Genomic DNA, 12,620 nt, shown 5'->3' on the forward strand with positions numbered 1-12,620 from the left:
ACTATCCTTCAACATCAAATCAGACTTATGATGAAGAAGAAACCCATGAGGCACCTGAAGAACAGATAAGGATAGAAGAAAAGACTCCATCCAGGTACATTCAGAAGAATCATCCAGAAACTCAAATTTTGGGTCAGAAAGAGGCAGGTGTACAAACAAGAAGAACTATTTTAGAAGCTTTAAGCTATCTAGCATTGCTCTCCTCCACTGAACCACACAATGTAAGAGAAGCATGAAAAGATGAATGCTGGGTCAAGGCCATGAATGAAGAACTTGAGCAGATTGAAAAGAATAACATTTGGGAGTTGGTTCTTAGACCAAACGATAAGAATGTCATAGGAACAAAATGGATATTCAAAAACAAGCTGAATGAAAATGGAGATGTCATTAGAAACAAGGCCAGACTTGTTTGTAAAGGGTATGCTCAATAAGAAGGTTTAGACTTTGAAGAAACTTTTGCACCGGTTGCTAGAATTGAAGCCATAAGAATGTTCCTTGCTCTTTCTAGCTTTCAAAAGTTCAAAGTTTTCCAAATGGATGTGAAATCTGCCTTTTTAAATGGAGATTTGGAAGAAGAAGTGTATATTGAGCAACCAGATGGATTCATCCTTGGAAATGATCCAAAACTTGTATGCAGACTTAAGAAGGCACTCTATGGTCTTAAACAGGCTCCAAGGGCTTGGTATTATCGTTTGGACAAATACCTCCATCAACAAGATTTTTCAAAAGGATCAATAGATAGCAATCTGTATGTAAAAATAGATAATGATAAATTTCTAATACTTGTCGTGTATGTTGATGATATCGTCTTTGGTAGCAATGAAGAAGCCATGAGTCAAAATTTTGCTTTGGTGATGCAGAAAGAATTTGAAATGTCCTTGCTTGGTGAGCTGACATATTTTCTTGGTTTACAAGTCCAACAAAATAAAGACGGTATCTTTTTGTCACAAACCAAGTACCTCAAGGAGATCTTGAAGAAATATGGCATGGAAGATTCAAAACCAATATGCACCCCTATGGTAACAGGATGCAACCTTAACGCCAATGATGACTCAGCGGCAGTACACCAACTGACCTATAGATCCATGATTGGTAGTCTGCTCTATCTGACAGGTACCCGACCAGACATCATGCATGCAGTGGGAATAGTTGGAAGATTCCAGGCAAATCCGAAAGAAGCACACCTTCAGGCAGTTAAAAGAATTTTCAAATATCTTCAAGGGACACAAAACTATGGCTTGTGGTATCCTAGAGATACAGATCTCACACTTCATGCATATACAGATGCAGATTGGGCAGGAAGCGTAGATGACAGAAAAAGCATTAGTGGTGGTGCATTCTTTATGGGTTCCAGATTAGTATCTTGGTTCAGCAAGAAACAAAGTTCAATTGCTTTATCTACAGCTGAAGCGGAATATGTGGCAACTGCATCTTGCTGCACACAACTCCTTTGGATGATGCAAATTTTGCAAGATTTTCAAATCACTTGTACTCCACCTATCTCTATTTTATGTGATAATACAAGTGCAATCATCATTTCAAAAAATCCAATCATGCATTCATAAAACAAGCACATACCTATCAAATATCATTTTCTCCGGGAACAAGTGCTTGAACAAAAGGTCAAATTGGAGTATGTTCCCTCTAAGGAACAGGTTGTTGATATACTCACCAAACCACTGCCCAAGGAGACATTTGAATACCTTAGACAAAAGCTGGGAGTAGTTGATGCATCATCTTGTTGTTGAAACTTGTCTGTTTTAAAGAAAAGTGGTTGTATGCGAGTTTCATCAGGAGGATCCGCGTACATAAGCCGGTTTCAGTGGATACAGTCGCGTATATGTTGGTTTGAAGACAAACAGTGGGCCAGGATCAGGATGAAAAGAGTCTGATATGGGTCTGACAGAGACCATCTGGCATAGGTTCAGGGGGAGCATATATTCTTCTAATAATGCATTGTTGGCATTATCTTAGAAGATCTTGGTTCAATTTCACAGTTTTTTTGGTTTTAGATGGAACAGGTGCAGAGGGAGAGCATGGTTGCTAGTCTGAATGATGATTGACAGATGCTACTGATGATAGTTGTTGATAGCTATCATATTCTTGCTGTAGATATTTCGTCTCTATGTCATGTATTTATTTTCTTATCAAGGTCATGTAACGGCCTATTTTGGTTTCCCCACTATGCCTAGGATGAATGATGTAATGTCCTTGTTTTATCATGTGTAAATTCTTGGGAGATGGATGTATATATGAGTCTTTGTTGATAGGAAGGTCATTTATAATGTATAGAGTCATGTTCTTTTTGTAAAACATCTTTTTGCAGACCTTGCCTACAGTCAGGGGGAGCATGGACAGCACAGGAAAGCAGAGACTTCAGCATGTCTTCAGGAGGAGCAGAACCCTTTGCCCTTGATGTCAAAGGGGGAGAATGACTTTGAGTGACTTGGGGTTGCCATCAAGTCCAAAGGGGGAGACTGTTGGCATTATGACACAGGTTTGGCTCTATGACATAGGTGTTGTCCTTGATGGCAACTCACTCAGATGGCAGATCACTGTTTAGGCTCTCAGAATGAAAGAAAAAGAGGTATACGCAGGTTCCCTTTGACGAAATAGCGTATACACGCGGGATTGTCGATCAAAAGTTGCGTATGTGTATGCACACACTTTCATGCACAAAAAAGTGCGTACGTGTGGGAAAACTTATTTTTGGTCCATGGTATTTAGTCCTTGGTATTTGGACCTATGGTTTTGGACCATGGTATCTCGTCTGAAGTGTTGAACCCAGGTATTTGGTCCAAGGTATTGATTCTTTATGGTTTTGGACCATGGTATTGTGTAAGGCCTAAAACTATAAAAAGGGAAGGAAATCATTAGGCAAAGGTATTGACTCAAGCATTGAATATCTTAAGAAGAACTACATCTAAAATACTGGTCATTGGGTTATGGTGCATATCTGGATTTGAATCAAGGAGTAACCTGAGTGCAAGAAGAAGGATAAGTACTATTGATGGATCAAGATCTTAAGGCTTGAATAGTAGTACCTTTGTGTGATTTTGATCTGTTATTTTGGCACAAGACTTGATCTATAAATCTGATAATCTGGGTATAACTAATGTCTGAATAAGTGAAAAGGATAAATTATCTTTCATAGATCTGTACACAGGTTCAGCAAAGAAAAGGCACGTATACACGCTAGTTCTGTAATGTAGAATAGCGTATACGCTGGTTGGCCTTAATTCAGAAGCGTATGCACACAGGTTGTACACATTGAAGTAGCGTACGTCTCTTGAAATATGTTTTAGCTACTTCTGTTTATTGCTGCAGTGTTCTGGGTTCAGAATTGGTGTCTAGTTACTGTTACTGTTTTCCTGGTACAACATTCAGAGAAGTGACTATTTGAATCAGTTTTGTTTGGTGCAAAGGAGATTTGTTGATGCAGATATACTTGAGGTTTGATTGATGTTATTTATGGATCCAGTCTGAAAATTTATGAAACGTGGTCCCTGAAAGAAAAGAGAAGGTTGTAGCCTTATGTAGGTCAGCACCTACGTACTAGTACCTCAACTAGTACAAGAGCTAAGGGGGTTGTAGCTCCCTTCCAGAAGAAGTTGGAGAACGAGAGAAGGTTGCAGCCTTCTGCAGGTAGCAACCTGTGTACTGGTATAAGACTGCACCAGTACAGAATCATTGTAAAAAGAAGTTTCTAATTAAAAGAAGATAGAGACGAATTGCAGCAGGTGGTTTTCACCCACATTGGGTTTCCACCTTATATCTTTGTGTCCATGTGTGTGATGATCTGTTCTGTTTTACTGCTCCTGTTTACTATTCTTATGATTAATGAAGTCCTGATGCACTGATTAAAGATCAACAATTAATGAATCTTAAGTTTTCTGATATACACTGGTTTCTTTAGACACAGTAGCGTATATACGCAGTTTCCCATAGCTGAAGTAGCATATACAAATCTGATTGTGAAATGAAAAATAATTGATTTGATAATACTGATTCACCCCCCCTCTCAGTATTATTTCAACATGCTTCGCAGTCAACACATTGAGTCAACATATAGTTGAACCTCACCACATACATTGGATTGTTGCCAAGAATTTGTTGAGATATCTTCGTGGCACAATTACTTATGGCTTAAGATACACTGCCGGAGATGTGAGATTACTTGGGTATACTGATGCTGATTGGGCAAGGAGTGCGGTGGACCGAAAGAGCACTTCCGGGTGTTGTTTCTCCTTGGGATTTGCTTCAATATCCTGGATGAGCAGGAAGTAGAAGTTGGTGGCCTTGAGCAGCACTGAGGCAGAGTATATTGCTGCTAGCATGGCCACCTGTGAGGCAATCTGGTTACGAAAGCTCTTCAGTGAGTTGTTTGGATTTACATTGGATACCACTGTGATCTTGTGTGATAATCGGGTAGGATTTGTTTATCAGAGAATCTCGTATTTCATGATCGCTCTAAGCATATTGATATGAGGTACCACTATATTCGAGATATGGTGCAGCGGGGAGCTATAAGGCTCCAACATATCGGTACAGATGAACAGGTCGCCAACATTCTGACAAAGCCCCTAGGAAAGGTCAAAATTTTGACTTTCCAAGAACGACTTGGTGTCGTTTAGAAACCCTCTGATGAGGGTCCTGTATGATGTATGAAGCTCTTGGAGCTTCGGGGGGGCGCAGGGTACTTCTTGGAGTGACATATGACCACAGGATGACTCACCATCCCCTGGTGGTCTACATGTACAGGGTAAAAGAATCAAAACTTTCCTTGTGACACCCCATGGCGACTATGTAGCAATATGATTAGTTCTCTTGTGAGGTCTAGATGATGTGTTCTCCATGACGATTGTGTAGAAGGATGATTAGTTCTCCTATGAGGTCTGGATGATGTGTTCTCCATGAAGATTGTGTAGCAGGATGATTAGTTCTCCTGTGAGGTCTAGATGATGTGTTCTCCATGACGATTGTGTAGCAGGATGATTAGTTCTCCTGTGAGGCCTGGATGATGTGATCTCCATGGCGATTGTGGAACATGATGATTTGCTCTCCTATGGGCCAGGATGATTAGTTCTCCGTGGCATCCACTGGACAGGATGATTTTCTCTTCTGTGGACAAGATGATTCACTCTCTTGTGGACAAGATGTTTTGCTCTCTTGTGGGACAGGATGGTTCGCTCTCCTGTGGACAAGATGATTTGCTCTCTTGTGGGACAGGATGATTCGCTCTCCTGTGGACAGGATGATTAGTTCTCCTGTCGTGGCATCCTACCCATGCAGTTTGGGACTCATGAGAAGTACCTCTCATATGATCAATGAGCAGGGAAATGAGAATAGGGACCATAGTAGTACCGATGGATGCATCGTTGTATCTACTGTACGCCCTATGCTAGGATGACCTTCATTGATCTAGGATCAATGATACTGCTCTAGGACCAGTGGTAGGAGTTGTACCCACTATGACACTGACTTCGGGTCGGTTGAGGATTGGTCTGGGACCAGTGGTACACACTCTCAGACTGACTTTGAGTCAGTGGAGGATGGTATGACACATCCTTGATCACTTCTTCTTCTTCTTCTTCATAGTTCAAGCAGAGAAAAACAGAGCAGAGCATAGAAAGGCAGAGCAGAGCATAGCAAGGTAGAGAAGAGCAGAGAAAAGAAGGGGTCAAGCTATACAGGGCAGTGCATTTGATGGATGAATAGTAGCAAGCGACAAATTGCTGATGAAGTTCTCCCTAGTTGAGAGGGAGTGTTAAAATTGGAAACTAGGGCCAAACTCCATGTGGGTCACCTTATTCATGGCTGATAATATTTTTCCTAGATTCCTCTCGCCGAGAGGTGTAGGATTGATCTAAATATCATCCGATTTCGATAAGTATTTATGGAGATATGACTTTATTTTGATTATGGAATAATTATCAAGCCGACCAGCAACTCATGTAGGCACAGAAGCCCAACAGACGCATCTATTCACCATCAAAATTTGTATATAAATACAGGATGTCTTTTCCTCATTTGCACACACACATCTCATCACATCTCTCTCTCTCTCTCTCCTGTGCAAAAAAGAGGCTCTTCTCCTAGTACGCAGAAAGGGACTCTTCTCTCCCACGTGTGGAGGGAAGGATGCAGAATTTAGGGCTGCAATTGCATATCAGAATTTGACCAGTGTTGACCATCAGACTCTCTCTCAGAACTACACTGTAGGTGGAACTGACTCTCCTCAGAAGGCCGCATTTTTGGTGAAGGAATCAAGTTGATCCGATGGTCGGTTTGCAAGATATTGTCTGCCCTAGTTTAGGGTTGATCCCGGTGATGCCGATGATGCTGATGCCGGTGATGCCCATGATGCTGATGCCAATGATGTCGATGATGCTGATGCCGATGATGCTGATGCTGCTGATGTTGATGCCACTGATCAAGGGTTTGCTGCTATTGATATAAATCAGACTTTTGTACTATTTCTCTCTACTGAATTATTGAAGATAAAAGAAGATTTCATCAAAGGGTTTCCCCATATTGGGGTTTGTCCCTGGCTAGCCACCACATCTTGTGTCTCTTGTCTTGGCTTGTTTTCTGTTGATCGCTTAATGTTCTATTTTCACTTTACTTATGTACATGTAATTGCTAATCTGTGGATAATAATAAGAAAGATAAGTAAACTGCTCTAAGCATAGAACATACCATAATTTAACATTACTGGAGCAACATACGACCACAGGGCGACTCACCCTCCCCTGGTGGTGTGCTATGAACATGATGATTAGTTCTTCTATGGGTCGGGATGATTAGTTCTCCCGTGGCAACTGTGGAACAGGATTATTAGTTCTCCTGTGGGTCAGGATGATTAGTTCTCCCGTGGAAAATGTGGAACAGGATGATTAGTTCTCCTGTGGGCTAGGATGATTTGTTCTCCATGGCGACTAATAGGGTGATTATTTCTCCTATGGGCCAGGATGATTGGTTCTCCGTGGTGACTATGGAACATGATTATTAATTCTCCTGTGGGTCAGGATGATTAGTTCTCCGTGGCATCCACTGACAGAATGATTTGTTCTCCTGTGGATAGGATGATTAGTTCTCCTGTCGAGGCATCCTACCCATGCAGTCTGGGACTCATGGGAAGTACCTCTCATCTGATCAATGAGAATGGAAATGAGGATAGGGACCATAGTAGTACTATCGATGGACGCATCACTGTGTCTACCGCACTCCCTATGCTAGGATGACCTCCATTCATCGGGGATCAATGAAACTGATCTGGGATCAGTATGAGTGGTTTGAGACACTCTCTTGTGACATTGATCTGGGATCAATGAAACTGATTTGGGATCAGTATGAGTGGTTTGAGACACTCTCTTGTGATATTGATCTGGTCAGTGACACATTCTCTTCAGATGAAACTGACTTCGGGTCAGTAGAGAATGGTATGAGACATTCTCGATCAATTCTTGTTCTTCATGGTTCAGCAAAGTAGTGCAGGGCACTGATGGCAGAGATAGTACAGTCGGACATATGGATCAACGGATGGAGTTCAACCTAGTTGAGAGGGACTGTTAAAATTGGCAACTAGGGCCAAACTCTATGTGGGTCATCTTATTTATGGCACCTAATATTTTTCTTGGATCCCTCTCATCGAAAGGTGTAGGATTGATCTAAATATCATCCGATTCTGATAAGTATTCATGGAGTTATGAATTTATTTGCGTTATAAGACAATTCGTCAAGGTCAGCCAGCAACCAAATAAACCCCACATGTGCTCAACGTTTTAGTATAAATAGAGGTGGCCTTCAAGTCATTTCAACACACTTGGGATCTCTTCCTCTCTCTTCTTATCTGTGGGTTTTAGTGGGAGGAGAGATCCTAAGGAATAACGTTGCCTTGATCCAGAGGGCGGAAAAGCCGGAAAAGCCAGAACTGCCAGAAAAGCCGGAAAAGCCAGAACTGTCGGAACTGCTGGAAAAGTCAGAACTATCGGAAAAACTGGAACTGCCGGAAAAGGTGGAACTTTTAGAAAATCTAGAAAAGACGGAACTGCCAGAAATGCTGGAATTGTCAGAAAATCCGGAAAATCCAGAACTGTTGGAAAAGCTGGAAAAGCCAGAAATACCGGAAAAGCCATAAATGTTGGAAAAGTCGGAACTGCCAGAAAAGCCTGAAAAACTGGAAAAGCTGGTACTGTCAGAAAAGCTGGAACTGTTGGAAACGCCGGAACTGCCGGGACTGCCGTAACTGTCGGGAACAACCAGAAGTGCCGAATTGCCGGGAACAACTGAAACTGCCAGAACTGCCGAAACAGGCGGAGCATCTGTCTCCAAAGGAGAGAAGCATGCAAGGGACAACTAACTAACATTGGGACAGTTGTATGGTACTTAGCAGCAAATACACCAAGCATGCAATGTTACAGCTAGCATGCAAGGGACAACTAGCATGCAACAATAAGCATGCTAAGGACAACAAGCATGCTAGGGACAACAAGCAAGCAAGGTGCAGCCAACACATAGGTCAGGATGGCAACATGGTGCAGCAATGGCACATAATGCAGTACAGTGATGGGTACAGTCATGATTAATGAAACGTGGTGAGATGCAACATAGTGATGATGGGTGCAGCATGATGAGGTGCAGCATGATGACAAAATGCAGCACAACGATAGGTGAAGGAGTCACCTTGGAGAATTAGTTGAAGCAGCATGTCTTCAACTGATCTCATGTATCATCTTCTTAGAGATGATCTATGCTCTTATCTAGATAAGTCAAAGTGTTGACTTCTGTTGTAAACATACTATCTCTCTCTCTCTCTGTTGAACTATTGAAAATCATATAAGAAGAATTGATCAAGGGTTTCCCCACATTGGGGTTTGTCCCTGGCTAGTGCCACATCTTGTGTCCTCTTGTCTTGGCTTGTCTTTTGTGATTTATGTTTGTGTTCTATCTGCAGTTTACTTTAATGGTGATGTGATTGCTAATCTGGAAAAGATATGGAGCTAACTGTGAAAATTGAAATAAATTGCTCTAAGCATAGAACATACCTAAAATTAACACTTTTCGTTTCCTATCATCATTTTTCAACATGGTGACCCCACTATTGAGGCTATGAGTCCACAAGGACGAATTCTCTTATAAATGGATCTAATCCTCTCACGTAGCCCAATTCCCAGAATTTTCCATAATATGTTAACTCTCACAACAATTCCAATCTATCAACTCTCTTTCTCCTTCAACTTGCACAACCCAAGGAATGGAATCCCCTTCTTTGTCACGTAGTCCCCCAAGCTATCCCGCTTCTCTCTAGGAACCCAACATAGCTTGAACATGAAATCTCTTTATTGTGGATGACAAAAAATCTTAGTTGTAAATGGAGTTTTCTCAATGGAAATAACCCTTCATGCACATGGTTGAATTTTCACATATAATCCATAACACTGACACTCCTATTATTGTAGCTCATAGTGTAGCATGGACTCTCTCAACAACTGTAGGGAAGAATTTTTTGCAAAATGCCGCCACAACAACCATATATTTGCATGCTCCCAACACACTACCTATCCTCCTAAAATGCCTACACACTTTACTTGGCAAAGGTAAATCTTATTACTACCTTTAACCCCCCTTGAGCCCCTAAGCCCACTTTTGTTTTTTTCTCATGGAATCATAGCCCCCTATGTTTTTCTCACTCTCTTTGCAACAGGTGATGTATTTTTATTTTTAACATTTGATATTACAATAATTTCATTTTACATCATGTTGTTGTCAACCATTTATTGTATACACAATTATAAATTGAAAATCTAGGGATTAAAATTAGGGGTATTACATCACCATGCATAGATATACATTTATATTCTAGGGATCAAGCTGGGGATATTACATTACCCCCCTAGGTTTCCCCTTATCCTCGGGGCACATCAACATTACATAGAATAATTTTACATCAGAAATGCTTATAACCAATGTGTATATTCCTTCCATATTGTATCATATGACTTCCATGTCGCTTCTTTAGGTTGTAGTGCATCCATTAGACCTTTATACTAAACATCTTGATCTTCTTTTTTGGGATACATATTGGTTGTAGTTGGTAGTCTCCTTCGTTGATTTTCTTAATGCAATAGAGACTAGCACAATATTTCTAAAAACTAATAATTACTTTTGATGTTGATCTTCTTTTAAATTATTCCAATATTATCATTCAACAATTATACTTCAGAAATTCAATCATACAAGAATAGTAGAATAGTAGAGATCACAATGAACAAAGAGAAGACAAGATTTACCCTGGGAAAACCCATGAAGGGGAAAATCCCATCAACCTTTTCAATAGAGGAATTCTTCTAATCAACAAGAGACACACTTAGACCTATGGTCGAACATGGTCAACCCCTCCAAGTGAAGTCTCCCAATCTAATCCAGAACTTTTCTCTACTTGATCTAACCTAGAATTTCGGCCCTCCTACAACTACCATTTACCCCATAATTTCGACCCCTGCAATTGCCCTGAATTTTGCCCCCAATAACATAACTACCTAGAAATATGTGAGTTGCAGAGAGAGAGACTATCCATGAGAGAAGAGATGATTTTTCCCTTCTTTTTCGTCCTCCTTTTCCTCCTTGTCCTTCGCTTTCTTGCCCAAAAAATGCTTTATAAGATGAGATGTGAATTGCACTTGTGGAGGAGGTCAAGCTGCATTTTTATAGTGTCTTGTTGGGTCGAATGGGTGTGTCCTTTGCCTTGGGCCAACTTGAAAAACTTGGAGCCAAAAGTTTCAATTTAAAAATTCAAATTTTCTTATTTTAAAAGTTGCAATGGGGCTTGTTACCCACTATTTTTTGGGTAATATCCCTAGGAGTTTTTTTTTTTTCCAAGATGGTCATCAGCTAGAAACTAGTAGCTCCTTGCGGCCATCAACTAGCTGATTGTGCCATTTCTCTACCGCCTGAGCCAGCCATGTGGTCCCTCGCCCATCTACCATGATCATATGTTTGAAGGTGGGCCTCCTGAAACTAAAGGTATGCCTTGTCATTTTGAAATTGAGTCTTGTAGCCTGCTTGTCATGGACCCTTCTGGGTATGGATTAATGGGGGGATTCGGCGGAAAGAATGGGCTAGGTCTGTGCCTCTGTCCCCTAGACCCCTTTTAGGACTTAACCTTGGATTCTAGTCCCATGGGATCTTTTTTATTGAACAATTGGTTTCAGAGATGGTATTTCATGGGAAACCCAAATTTTACTTACATGGTCCTGCTCACTTATCTGTTTACATCACCCCCTTTCCATTCATTATCACCCCATCGATCACTTCTCCCACCTGGGTCCACATTCCTCCATCAGGTCCACATAGGGTCAGCTCACCCCTTCCCCTTTTCCACACCTTGGGTCATGGCTTGGAATGAAGCCTGGAGGTTGATGCAGCTAAAAAGAAAGTCAAAAGCATATATGGCCACATTCAACAGGAAAAGTACCACAAAATGCAAAAGATGGTCAGGACAAAAACATTTAGCATGTGGGAAAAAGCCATTACATGAAGCTCTACCCCATCATCATGGCCATCACCCTAGTTCTAACAGGTTCTATGAACCTCCCTCATCATATAGGAACCCATGATTGTCCCAACCCCTGGTGGGCGATGAATTGCCCCACCTTAATGGGGGGAATTCACTGTTATATATTATACATTATGCTCTAACCCCTTGAGCCCTGAGCAGTTAATCAAAGAAAATCATAAAAAGGAAAATGGCATATAAATAAGGGTGGAAAAACCAAGGCCGGGGCACCTCATGTACCACGATTGCTCCCTCTTATACCTTATTGTGATGTAGGAAAGTGTTCCCTCTGCGGACAGAGGCAACCCCTCTAGCCCTAGAGTGGGTCTAGTCACAGCAAGGACAAAACAACAATTAATTCCCTTAAATAGTCATCGTTGGAGGCCTACCTCAAACCGGTGGTTGATGAAGTTCCGTTGCGTTGCTCCAGCTTCCGTTTCCTTCTCCTTAACGAGTGATCAACCTGAAACACCACAAAGAAACAACAGAGCACATAACCGAGGAACAATAATGATCTATTTACTCACAAAGTCAAGAAGTCATGAGCTATCAAGTAAATTTCATACAAGACATAGGAAATCATCATTGATTGTATTAATAATAAATCAAGAGCAAATCTTACAACCAAGTCTTGACGTCAAAGGCCTTCTCAGAGGGTCCAACCAGTGTGTTTCTTCAAGCATTCACTCTCAAATATGGGTCTCCCAAATAACAATATATCTCTCTCTCTTATTCACAAGCTTTAACACAAGGTTAAGGGCACTCCACACCTTCTTGCAAACTATAAATCAATCACACACTTGTCACACTCACACCAAAACTATCTACCAAACTCAAAGGTAGCAGCAATACTGTACAATCAAAAGAACTAAAAACTTAAAAAAACTAGCAGATCATAGCAATGGTGAGTGATTTTATAGGAGGAGGAGTCTCCATGAAATGAGGGAGAGGGAGCTTATCCTCAAGGAAGGTTGCACAAGAGGTGAAACCACCATCCCAGAGTTGGAAAGGTGACCCAAACTGACCCAACAACCAGCTCTAGAAACATCCAAAAGGCCGACTT

Source organism: Pinus tabuliformis, chromosome J (assembly GCF_031772625.1).
Source record: "Pinus tabuliformis cultivar Carrire ecotype Pingquan chromosome J, CPIR1, whole genome shotgun sequence".
NCBI classification, from domain to species: domain Eukaryota; kingdom Viridiplantae; phylum Streptophyta; class Pinopsida; order Pinales; family Pinaceae; genus Pinus; species Pinus tabuliformis.